General features: G+C 37.2%; 1 protein-coding gene across 1 annotated transcript in view; it reads left to right on the forward strand.

Moving 5' to 3' along the window:
• Positions 1–12,990, forward strand: part of LOC138354347 (inhibitor of nuclear factor kappa-B kinase subunit alpha-like) — a 153,611-nt gene that overhangs the window by 106,201 nt on the left and 34,420 nt on the right. Inside the window, exon 2 of the mRNA XM_069308507.1 lies at positions 11,938–11,999. The gene's annotated coding sequence lies outside the window, so the exon portion shown is untranslated. The remainder of the gene's footprint in view (positions 1–11,937; positions 12,000–12,990) is intronic.

Here is a 12,990-nt window from a genome sequence, read left to right on the forward strand (position 1 = left end):
ATTTTGTGCCTTTATCAGATATTTCACAAAACTTGACATACATTTCAATTACTTCATGTCCTAACACCAAATCTTTCTAGTCAAATTCCTTAAATTAATTTCTAAGTTTCCCATAATGTCCTCTCATGAAATTAGGTTTTTAAACTGCTTCAACCTCCTTATTTTCTTCCAAATTATATCGCATTGTATACTTTATTCCCCAAAAGACATGGTCACTTTTACCCAAGGGAGGAAGATACTGTCAAATATCTCTTCCTCTATCCTGGTAAATATCTAATCTATCATGGAGGGAACATCACCTTCCCTTATCCTCGTTGCTTGTTTAACATGTTGAAACAAGAATGTTTCCAGGATGTTTACGAATCTACAGGTCCAAAAGTCCTCTGTTCTAGCTTCATATGCTTCCCAGTCTATGGATTTCAAGTTGAAGTCGCCGACTACCAAGAGTCGTGATCTATCTTTATCCGCTCTCGGTATAATCTCTCTTATTATTGTTATAAGACACTCTTGTTTATTATCCAGCTCCTCCTTTATCCGTGTGTTGCTTGGCAGTGGACTATATGCATCTATGATCGTTAAATTATCATCCTGATTGCAGATCTCTAGTGCTATTATGTCAAAGTCTCATGGATTGACAATCATTATTTCGTTTACCTTCAGGTGTTGTTTCACCAGCACAGCAACGCCACCGCCTTTCCTAATTTTTGTCTCCCGTCGCCAGACTGTGTAGCCTCTTGGGAATATGACCTCATTTAAAATATCATCTTCAAGTTGTGTCTCCGTGAGTGCAACAATGTCTGGTGTCTGCAGCTGTATTACATCACTTAACTCCAGTATCTTTGATCTCACTCATCTATGTTGGTGTACACAATGTTCAGGAACATGTTCCCTCTCTCAGTATTCTTCACTTCCCCTTTCTCTAGTACTTTTGTTGGTTTGCCTTTTTGGTACCATTTTACTGGCCTGCCTACGCCTATCACTTTGTAGAAAAAAAAATATTTCATCATCGTTCCTGCTCTCATTTAGACATTTTGCCTCGAGGAGGTTTAGGTTCAGCTTCTCTGTCTTCTCTTGGAAGATCTCCTCTTAACGACCAGAATTTCCCTTCTTCATGACTTTATAATTTCGTAGCATTCCTAACTACTTCTTCCATCTGTTTGGCACCGTCTAGGTGTGTGTTCAGGACTAAACCCTGGAAACATAAACCGTAACTGACCCTATTTCCCGCTTGTTACAACTCGTAATAAAGTTGTTACATCTTGGCTTAACCTGTTTATGACGTATTAGAACGTTGTTACAACTTGTTATATTGGTTGTTATAACTGGTTAAGAGGTGTTAATTCTTGTTCGAACGTTGTTGCAACGTCGTAGTTTCGCTGTGTGTTTGGCGGGAATATAGTAGCTGTATACTTGCCGGCTGGTCAGTAAGCAACTGTGGCGGCCTATATGACCCTCCAAAGGTTGATAGGCCTAGAGTGATAAGTGTGAGTGAGTGATATCCACGTTAGAGTGTTAAGTGTGTCAAACTTTGCCACACTACTTTTAGAGGAAAAGTGAAAAGCTATGAACTTTGTCAATAAAACACCACAGGTTAGTTCTTGTAAGTTTAACATGCCACAGGTTAGTTCTAGTGAGTTTAACATGTCACAGGTTAGTTCTAGTAAGTTTAACATGCCACAGGTTAGTTCTAGTGAGTTTAACATGCCACAGGTTAGTTCTAGTAAGTTTAACATGCCACAGGTTAGTTCTAGTAAGTTTAACATGCCACAGGTTAGTTCTAGTGAGTTTAACACAACACAGGTTAGTTCTAGTTAGTTTAACATGCCACAGGTTAGTTCCAGTGAGTTTAACATGCCACAGCTTAGTTCTAGTGAGTTTAACACAACACAGGTTAGTTCTAGTGAGTTTAACACGCCACAAACAGTGGTGTTGGGCTTGAGAACTATCAAAGCTCAGGAAGATTATCACAATCACTCAAGTACTTACTGACCAGCCAGAATATATGCTTGAGTCCTGGTGGACATTACCCAAGACTAAAGCAAACTCTCAGTGAATAATCTCCGTTGAAGTCTGATAAAGACCTTGTGTGCCCTCTGTAATCCTTTTTGCGCTACCGCTCACAGGATGAGTATGGGGTGCACAATAAACTAGCCGCCGACGGCGACAGCAATCAAAATCTCAGTGGGTACTTGTGAAACTCTTGGTGCTCTTGGTGCTAAATCTAAACTTGTGACTACTTGGTGCCTTGTAAACTCACTTGTGCGGTGTACCATCGAGGAGCGAGGTACATCGAACAATGTATATATAATATATCCATCCCTCTGTCAGACTGTTAATTTATATGTGAATTTTTAACAGTTAATGATAATTTAACCAATAATTCTAAATGTCTGAAATTAATGGTACTTGAAAATGTTAGTTATGTGAAGTGCTTACCTAATGCTAGTTATCTGAAGTGTTTACCTAATGCTAGTTATGTGAAGTGTTTACCTAATGCTAGTTATCTGAAGTGTTTACCTAATGCTAGTTATCTGAAGTGTTTATCTAATGTTAGTTATGTGAAGTGTTTACCTAATGCTAGTTATCTGAAGTGTTTATCTAATGTTAGTTATGCGAAGTGTTTACCTAATGCTAGTTATCTGAAGTGTTTACCTAATGCTAGTTATCTGAAGTGTTTACCTAATGCTAGTTATCTGAAGTGTTTATCTAATGCTAGTTATCTGAAGTACTCAACCTGTGCTAGTTTACTGAAGTGGTCACCTTCAGCCAGTTAACTTGAGAATTACCTGAAAAGGATAACTACCCGTTAGTAATCTGAAAGTCACTTAAAATGGCATATAAAGTAAATCTAACAGACTTGTCCTGCAAAGTAAATCTAACAGACTTGTCCTGCAAAGTAAATCAAACAGACTTGTCCTGCAAAGTAAATCAAACAGACTTGTCCTGCAAAGTAAATCTAACAGACTTGTCCTGCAAAGTAATTATAACAGACTTGTCCTGCAAAGTAATTATAACAGACTTGTCCTGCAAAGTAAATCAAACAGACTTGTCCTGCAAAGTAAATCTAACAGACTTGTCCTGCAAAGTAAATCAAACAGACTTGTCCTGCAAAGTAAATCTAACAGACTTGTCCTGCAAAGTAAATCTAACAGACTTGTCCTGCAAAGTAAATCTAACAGACTTGTCCTGCAAAGTAAATCTAACAGACTTGTCCTGCAAAGTAAATATAACAGACTTGTCTTGCAAAGTAAATCAAACAGACTTGTCCTGCAAAGTAAATATAACAGACTTGTCCTGCAAAGTAAATCAAACAGACTTGTCCTGCAAAGTAAATCTAACAGACTTGTCCTGCAAAGTAAATCAAACAGACTTGTCCTGCAAAGTAAATCTAACAGACTTGTCCTGCAAAGTAAATCTAACAGACTTGTCCTGCAAAGTAAATCTAACAGACTTGTCCTGCAAAGTAAATCTAACAGACTTGTCCTGAAAAGTAAATCTAACAGACTTGTCCTGCAAAGTAAATCTAATAGACTTGTCCTGCAAAGTAAATATAACAGACTTGTCCTGCAAAGTAAATCTAATAGACTTGTCCTGCAAAGTAAATATAACAGACTTGTCCTGCAAAGTAAATCTAACAGACTTGTCCTGCAAAGTAAATATAACAGACTTGTCCTGAAAAGTAAATCCAACAGACTTGTCCTGCAAAGTATTCACAATTACGAATTATATTGAGTCCGAAATAAAAAATGTTCAAAGATAATCTATGGATTTTTTTACTATTTAAAGCATTTTCTTTTCAACTGTTAATCTTCAGAATATTATAATTATCTAGAGAGATGCACTGTCAGAGTTAAAGAAATAACATTTAAATTGAAGCTCAGAGGTATTTTATAGATATATATATACATGCTTTTTGAGGTCTGGAATGGACCAATATCCACTCTGAAAAATATCTCAATAAACAGCGACGTCAGACAAGGATCTGTTTTAAACCTTTCATTATTTAATTTTTCAGCTTGATCCGCTGCTGAAAGAATTAATATACAGTTGAACTGACTATTCCACAGGCCGTACTAAAGCTAATTGTTGTATGCTGATGTCTATAGTTATTTAGGATCTAATAAAGATGCTGTTGGAAAAAAATCTGTAGAAATATTTGGAAGATGTAGTGCTGAACTCAACCTCATATTCAATCCTGAGAAATGTGCTGTAGTTGCTTTTAACTCACTGGAGTCGTTTTCCCCAGCTTTTAAACTAAACTTCTAGACAGATATTCAAGTATAATAATCCGAAAACAATCTGGGGCATATTATATTCTACGGTCAACTTCTCTCATCCTGTCTGTGACCTGAATATAAACAAAAATGTCATGCAGAATAAATCTGATCATTTTGGCAGCTGGTGGAAGGTGTAGTTATTGGTCAGTTAAGAGTCTCGGAGTGCATAGCTGTGTATAGACGACCTTTCTTCCTTTCCTTATGTCCCTCGAGGTCATTTGTCCTTCGACAAAGTCCTTTGATATGGCTCGCCTTATGTGCAGACGAGGAGTCACAATAACGTGGCTGAAGTATGTTGACCAGACCACACACTAGAAAAATGAAGGGACGACGACGTTTCGGTCCGTCCTGGACCATTCTCAAGTCGATTGTGTCACAATCGACTTGAGAATGGTCCAGGACGGACCGAAACGTCGTCGTCCCTTCACCTTCTAGTGTGTGGTCTGGTCAGTCGCCTTATGTGCTTTTGTTCGGATATTGGCAGTTTTGGTGATATTTAGCGCCTTTGGAATATCCAGCGACACTGATGGTACACGCCTTCCCGGCTTGGTACCTTTTATTGCTAATTATTTACTATGGTGCCTGCGAAATGCTCTCGCTGATGAACTAAACTGCCTTTGGAGGAAATACTCAAGAGGTATCTTAGGTGTTCATCTTTACACTCAATATGACTCTCTGTCTGGCCTCATGTCCTCCCCCTACGCTTGAAAAAAATAATTTTGTCCATGATCTTCTGTCTTGAGGGAATAATCCCTCCATCTAACAGCATTGGCTCTTTTTTTTCCCCCAAACACAAATTAGTTCATTCAGGCCATTCAGTCTTCGCTAGCAACATTAACTTGGTTGAAAGAATATACAACTTAAGAATGAAAGATGCGTATATAATGTCAAAAAGTCTACAGGATTGAATTGAACAACTAATTAGCAGAGAGAGAGAGAGAGAGAGAGAGAGAGAGAGAGAGAGAGAGTGAGTGAGTGAGTGAGAGAGAGAGAGAGAGAGAGAGAGAGAGAGAGAGAGAGAGAGAGAGAGAGAGAGAGAGAGAGAGAGAGAGAGAGAGAGAGAAATAGAGAGAGAGAGAGAGAGAGCAATGATGGCTTGATACCGGTTTGATACTTGACAGTGGCTAAGGAATAGCATTGATGACTTGTTGACCTGCAATTTAAATGCAGTTGAAGTCAGCTCAATGTTACTAAAACTGCATGTTTGAAATCAGTTTGATTCATGCTAACTTCTTCACTACTGCTGATGAAGACTTCGTTTATTTCACATTATTTTTTGTCTCTATATACATAGATCTAATTTTGTTCCAACATATATATAGTTTGCCATTATAGTGGAGAGGGAACATGTTATAGGCCCAGGAAGATCCACCTAAGACTGTGACGCCCGACCCTGGGTCACGAAGCCTAAATTGTAAATACTAGTGTATTTACTAGTGTAAATACTAGTCTAAATCATCAAGAATTAGCAAGTGGTGAGTGTCAAGACTAGGTATGTGTTCAAGTGTGAAGGTGTGGCAGAGGCTCGCAGGTCTTTTGAGTACTAGAAATAGGTCGAGAAGCACTGCTCTAAACCAACGATTAACAGTCATAAGAACATGAGAATAAAGGTAACTGGAGAAGGCCTACGAGGCAGCTCCTATTTATAATCACTATTTATAACTGCGTCCAATCTCTAGGATGCAGCCTATAACATTTGCCTAACTGCCAGGTACCTATTTTCTGCTAGGTGAATAGATGAATGAAGTGAAAGGAAACGTTCTGCCCTAAAATCGAACTTAGAACCATGCATTTGTGAGCTGATTGCGCAGACTACTACGCTACAAATTCGCACAATCTTATTTTTTTTCCTCAAATGTTGCATGAAACAATTCGTCAATTACCAGGAATTAATTAATTTTGTCAAAGAACACTGAAAGGTGTTAATAGATATATTAAAGCTATTGGTGATTGCATTAACAAAATCTGTGAAAAGCAGTCAGTTTACAATATTTAGGTGGATTTGCATTTATACAGCTGCCCTAGACTATATGAAGGGTTACACAGTGTGTGTCAAGAGCCAGCTGTGTGATACTAAGGTACCTGGACATTTATACAGCTGCCCTAGACTATATGAAGGGTTACACAGTGTGTGTCAAGAGCCAGCTGTGTGATACTAAGGTACCTGGACATTTATACAGCTGCCCTAGACTATATGAAGGGTTATACAGTGTGTCAAGAGCCAGCTGTGTGATACTAAGGTACCTGGACATTTATACAGCTGCCCTAGACTATATGAAGGGTTACACAGTGTGTCAAGAGCCAGCTGTGTGATACTAAGGTACCTGGACATTTATACAGCTGCCCTAGACTATATGAAGGGTTACACAGTGTGTGTCAAGAGCCAGCTGTGTGATACTAAGGTACCTGGACATTTATACAGCTGCCCTAGACTATATGAAGGGTTACACAGTGTGTGTCAAGAGCCAGCTGTGTGATACTAAGGTACCTGGACATTTATACAGCTGCCCTAGACTATATGAAGGGTTACACAGTGTGTGTCAAGAGCCAGCTGTGTGATACTAAGGTACCTGGACATTTATACAGCTGCCCTAGACTATATGAAGGGTTACACAGTGTGTGTCAAGAGCCAGCTGTGTGATACTAAGGTACCTGGACATTTATACAGCTGCCCTAGACTATATGAAGGGTTACACAGTGTGTGTCTAGAGCCAGCTGTGTGATACTAAGGTACCTGGACATTTATACAGCTGCCCTAGACTATATGAAGGGTTACACAGTGTGTGTCAAGAGCCAGCTGTGTGATACTAAGGTACCTGGACATTTATACAGCTGCCCTAGACTATATGAAGGGTTACACAGTGTGTGTCAAGAGCCAGCTGTGTGATACTAAGGTACCTGGACATTTATACAGCTGCCCTAGACTATATGAAGGGTTACACAGTGTGTGTCAAGAGCCAGCTGTGTGATACTAAGGTACCTGGACATTTATACAGCTGCCCTAGACTATATGAAGGGTTACACAGTGTGTGTCAAGAGCCAGCTGTGTGATACTAAGGTACCTGGACATTTATACAGCTGCCCTAGACTATATGAAGGGTTACACAGTGTGTGTCAAGAGCCAGCTGTGTGATACTAAGGTACCTGGACATTTATACAGCTGCCCTAGACTATATGAAGGGTTACACAGTGTGTGTCAAGAGCCAGCTGTGTGATACTAAGGTACCTGGACATTTATACAGCTGCCCTAGACTATATGAAGGGTTACACAGTGTGTGTCAAGAGCCAGCTGTGTGATACTAAGGTACCTGGACATTTATACAGCTGCCCTAGACTATATGAAGGGTTACACAGTGTGTGTCAAGAGCCAGCTGTGTGATACTAAGGTACCTGGACATTTATACAGCTGCCCTAGACTATATGAAGGGTTACACAGTGTGTGTCAAGAGCCAGCTGTGTGATACTAAGGTACCTGGACATTTATACAGCTGCCCTAGACTATATGAAGGGTTACACAGTGTGTGTCAAGAGCCAGCTGTGTGATACTAAGGTACCTGGACATTTATACAGCTGCCCTAGACTATATGAAGGGTTACACAGTGTGTGTCAAGAGCCAGCTGTGTGATACTAAGGTACCTGGACATTTATACAGCTGCCCTCGACTATATTATACAGCTGCCCTAGACTATATTATACAGCTGTGTGATACTAAGGTCATTTATATAGTCACCTTAGAATGGCTAGTCATAGAGGAGCATGCGATCGCTTGCAAACTAAATGAAAACTTGCAAATGTCACATCTAGTTTTAAAATAAACAGCAGCTATTGTGATTTCTGTGTGTAATGTAGTTTTATAATAGTTAATGTGGTTTCTACTTGTAATCACCGAGGGTAAGCCTAATATCACTAGTTGGCAAGCTTTGGACAAAACATTCCATTGCACAAACGTTCATAACTTAACCATTGATTAAAGAATTCAGAACATGGTTTTCGAAACCATTAGATTTTTTTAACACGAACTAGTTATTTCACCATACTTCCTGTGTATGCTAATACCAAAAGAGACTACTCCACCTACTCAGGTCCTGGATAAAATCTCTAGTGGTAGACTATATGTTAAAATATGGTTTCCCGGAACTTTTAAACGTGAACTTGGGATGCAGGAACATTAGCTCGCAATAAAAGAAAACTTACTAATGGGTAATCCTCAGATCTATAAGATATCTGTAGATATCTACAGATATCTACAGATAACGAGTGGAATCCCACTGGTTTATGCACTGCCAGGGGATATATATATATATATATATATATATATATATATATATATATATATATATATATATATATATATATATATATATATATATATATATATATATATATATATATATATATACTGAAAGGGGCATGTACACTGAATGTACTTTAGTCCTGGACAAAAGTACACTTGCAGGTTGTCAGTAAGCAAGTGTGGTGGCCATAGTAACCCCAAGAGGTTGTTAGGCTAAGACAAACACCACCTCCAGATATCTGTGAAATCTATTTCCATATAGATAGAAATATATCTATTTCCTCCGAGAGGTGTTCATCGTCACTCTCTATATTTACATTGAGGGGCTAACTAAACCTATTGGCTGGAAGAGAAGCTAATGTCACGGCCTAAATATAGTCCTGATAGGCTACTCCATTCTCTCCGCGTCGCATTTGCAGTATTGTCAGAGTTTTACTAAACTAAACCCTTTCGAAGCTAAGCAACTCTCTTAACCTTATGTGTATTAGTCCCCGTAAACCTTATGTGTATTAGTCCCCGTAAACCTTATGTGTATTAGTCCCCGTAAACGTCACTATTAGTGTACTTGAATTTTTACTCATACATCGGAATTTTGACGTTGTGGTGGATGACATTACGTAAAATATATAAATCGGTAGAAGGTCTAGTGTTAAATGCAATCTTCTTAAGAACCAGAAAATGTGTTATGGTTCCTGCTGACAGTTATAATGTTAGCGATTATGGTGTCTGTCAATTATAGTATCTGTCAGTTATAGTGTCTGCTAAGTATAATGTCTGCCAACTATAATATTTGTCAATTACAATCTCTGGCAAATATAATATCTGCTATTTATAGTGTCTGCTAATTATAATCTCTGCCTAATATGTCTGCTAATTATAGTGTCTGCCGATTATATTTCTGAATTGGTTTATAGTATTTTTAGTTAGTGTAATGGAAGCTTTTCAAAGAAGTCGCTTCTAATTAAACTGTTTGAAATAATGTGCTGTGTTCTGTCTGAAGCAGTTAGCTGCATCCTGCTGAACCTTTTGATGATAACAACTGTTTATTAAACTGTCTGGTGATTCATTGTTTGAGAGTCATCTGTTTGGAACTGATTTATGTGAGTCCTTTAACTGTCAGAAATTTGGCCTGTCAGTTGCGGTTTTAAGTGTTCCATTTGGTGCGGTTATAAGTGTTCCATTTGTCGGTTTCTTGTTGTTATAAGTGTTCCATTTGTCGGTTTCTTGTTGTTATAAGTGTTCCATTTGTCGGTTTCTTGTTGTTATAAGTGTTCCATTTGTCGGTTTCTTGTTGTTATAAGTGTTCCATTTGTCGGTTTCTTGTTGTTATAAGTGTTCCATTTGTCGGTTGCGGTCACCAGTGTTCCATTTATATGTTTGTTGCGTCACCAGTGTTCCATCTGACCGCATATTTAATTACCTGAAACATTCGACCTCTTCCCACTTCAGTATCAATAACAGCAATATTTCAGCAATCAAGTGTAATTTAGTCCTGAACATAATTCAAGATTAAACTCTTAGGTGTATATATACACTCCGTGAAGCGGGGTATATATACCTTTCGGTGTATATATCCTTTGTGAATGTAATACAATTTCTATACTCTGTTGGGCATCATTTCCTACAAACAGCCTAGTTTTGTTGTTATACAGTCTGTATTCTCTGGTTTTCTCTAATTGAATATCTTGTCGTAATTAATTTGAATCTATCTTCAAATCAAATCTAAAGATTTGAATCTTTATCTTCTTAATCTCAGCTTATTCCTGTCTTAACTAGTCCAGGCCTATATTAAGTCTTAATTTCTAGCATCGAATTTTATTTTTAGTGTATTTTTTTAAATTCGTTGCATTTCTGGCGAGACAAATTAGGTGGGCAACCGAAATGATTATTGTTTTTGTTTTTACTTTTAAGGCATAAATAAAATATCATGTAGTTTGTATTATATTTTAAATGAGTGATGACATACATTTGGCAAAGCATAAACTTTAAATATAGTATTTGGAATCAATTAGCTACCTTGAGGTTACCTTGAGGTGCTTCCGGGGCCTAGTGTCCCCGCGGCCCGGTCGTCGACCAGGCCTCCTGGTTGCTGGACTGATCAACCAGGCTGTTAGACGCGGCTGCTCGCAACCTGACGTATTCCTAGCTAGCCTAGGAAATCTAAATGGAATAATTGTAAGAGATGAAGGTGAATATGAAATTCAATCAGCAGATTTAGGAGTTAATCTAGATTAAACTCACTTTGACCACATTGCAATAGGATTTAAATAGCTTGTCAACAAGTCATCTCTCACATTAATTGCTATAATAATATCAAGAATCCAGCTTGAGGCATCCGTACTTTGCCGACTTATTGCTGTATTATATCCTGTAGAGATGAGAGCCTATTATATACGTCACTCATTCTTAAGTTGTATTTTCTTACAAGTTGCATTGTCTTGCAAGTTCTATTTTCTTACATGTTATATTTTCTTGCAAGTTCTATTTTCTTACATGTTATATTGTCTTGCAAGTTCTATTTTCTTACATGTTATATTTTCTTGCAAGTTCTATTTTCTTACATGTTATATTGTCTTGCAAGTTCTATTTTCTTACATGTTATATTTTCTTGCAAGTTCTATTTTCTTACATGTTATATTGTCTTGCAAGTTCTATTTTCTTACATGTTATATTTTCTTGCAAGTTCTATTTTCTTACATGTTATATTGTCTTGCAAGTTCTATTTTCTTACATGTTATATTTTCTTGCAAGTTCTATTTTCTTACATGTTATATTGTCTTGCAAGTTCTATTTTCTTACAAGTTGCATTTTCTTGCAAGTTCTATTTTCTTACATGTTATATTTTCTTGCAAGTTCTATTTTCTTACATGTTATATTGTCTTGCAAGTTCTATTTTCTTACAAGTTGCATTTTCTTGCAAGTTCTATTTTCTTACAAGTTGCATTGTCTTGCAAGTTCTATTTTTTTACATGTTATATTTTCTTGCAAGTTCTATTTTCTTACAAGTTGCATTTTCTTGCAAGTTCTATTTTCTTACACGTTATATTTTCTTGCAAGTTCTATTTTCTTACACGTTATATTGTCTTGCAAGTTCTATTTTCTTACACGTTATATTGTCTTGCAAGTTCTATTTTCTTACAAGTTGCATTGTCTTGCAAGTTCTATTTTCTTACACGTTATATTTTCTTGCAAGTTCTATTTTCTTACAAGTTGCATTGTCTTGCAAGTTCTATTTTCTTACACGTTATATTTTCTTGCAAGTTCTATTTTCTTACGCCTTGCATTTTCTTGCAAGTTCTATTTTCTTACACGTTATATTGTCTTGCAAGTTGTATTTTCTTACAATCATGGTGATGTTTATTGCAGAGATAAAGCGAGCAGTAATGCAAACATTCGTGGCAGAAGAGCTGATGGTGTGAGCTGGATGGGTGAGTACCACAAGACATAAGATATTTTACGTATAAATTCTGTCACGAGGCAATGACGTATGTATGTATGTATGTATGTATGTATGTATGTATGTATGTATGTATGTATGTATGTATGTATGTATGTATGTATGTACGTGAGGTCGAGCAGCCTGGGCACACTGAGTTCCAGGATGAACATTTTCCTTGTTCTTGAACCTTTCCTCCTTACACTGTTTAGCTTACCAAGGTCAGCACTTCTCCCATAGTTCACACCCTTACAAGCTGAGATACTGTTAAATAATAATAATAATAATAATAATAATAATAATAATAATAATAATAATAATAATTATATTAATAATAATTTAATCACTAGACGGTACAATGGGTTGGTGAGATTACATAAGATTGGAATTTGTACATTCTTGCAAAGCCATTAACACGTATAGCGTTTCAGGCAGGTCCTTAATCTGACATATCAGGTAAGATGAAAAGGAACATTGTAACAAGGTTTTATATCAACCAATAACTGCAATATAAATTGACAGACGTGATTACACTGGTAAAGATATATGTCTTAAGTACTAATATTGGGGAAGTGATTAGTACAAGAGACAGTGTGAGTTTAGAGCACAAGGTAGGAAACTATGAGGATGAAATTAAGTACTTTTTGCTTTTACTTTTGAATAAGGCATAGGTTGGAGAATTTTTTAATTCATCAGGGAGTGAGTTCCATAGACTGGGTCCTTGTGTTTGCACAGATTTTATTTGACTCTGGAGATATCAAAAATATATTTATTTCTGGTTTGGTACTTTTGGGTTCTATTACACCTATCAAGGAAAAGTTTCAGATCATGATTAGCATTTATGAACAAGGTTTTGCACATGTAAATAACACATGAGAATGTGTAGAGTGAGTGTATGTTTAGCATGTTAAGGGACTTTAACAGAGGGCTGTGTGTTGTCTGAAGACAGAATTTCTTATAGTTCTGATACCAGATTTTTGCTG

The sequence above is a fragment of the Procambarus clarkii genome, chromosome 62 (assembly GCF_040958095.1).
Source record: "Procambarus clarkii isolate CNS0578487 chromosome 62, FALCON_Pclarkii_2.0, whole genome shotgun sequence".
NCBI lineage: Eukaryota > Metazoa > Arthropoda > Malacostraca > Decapoda > Cambaridae > Procambarus > Procambarus clarkii.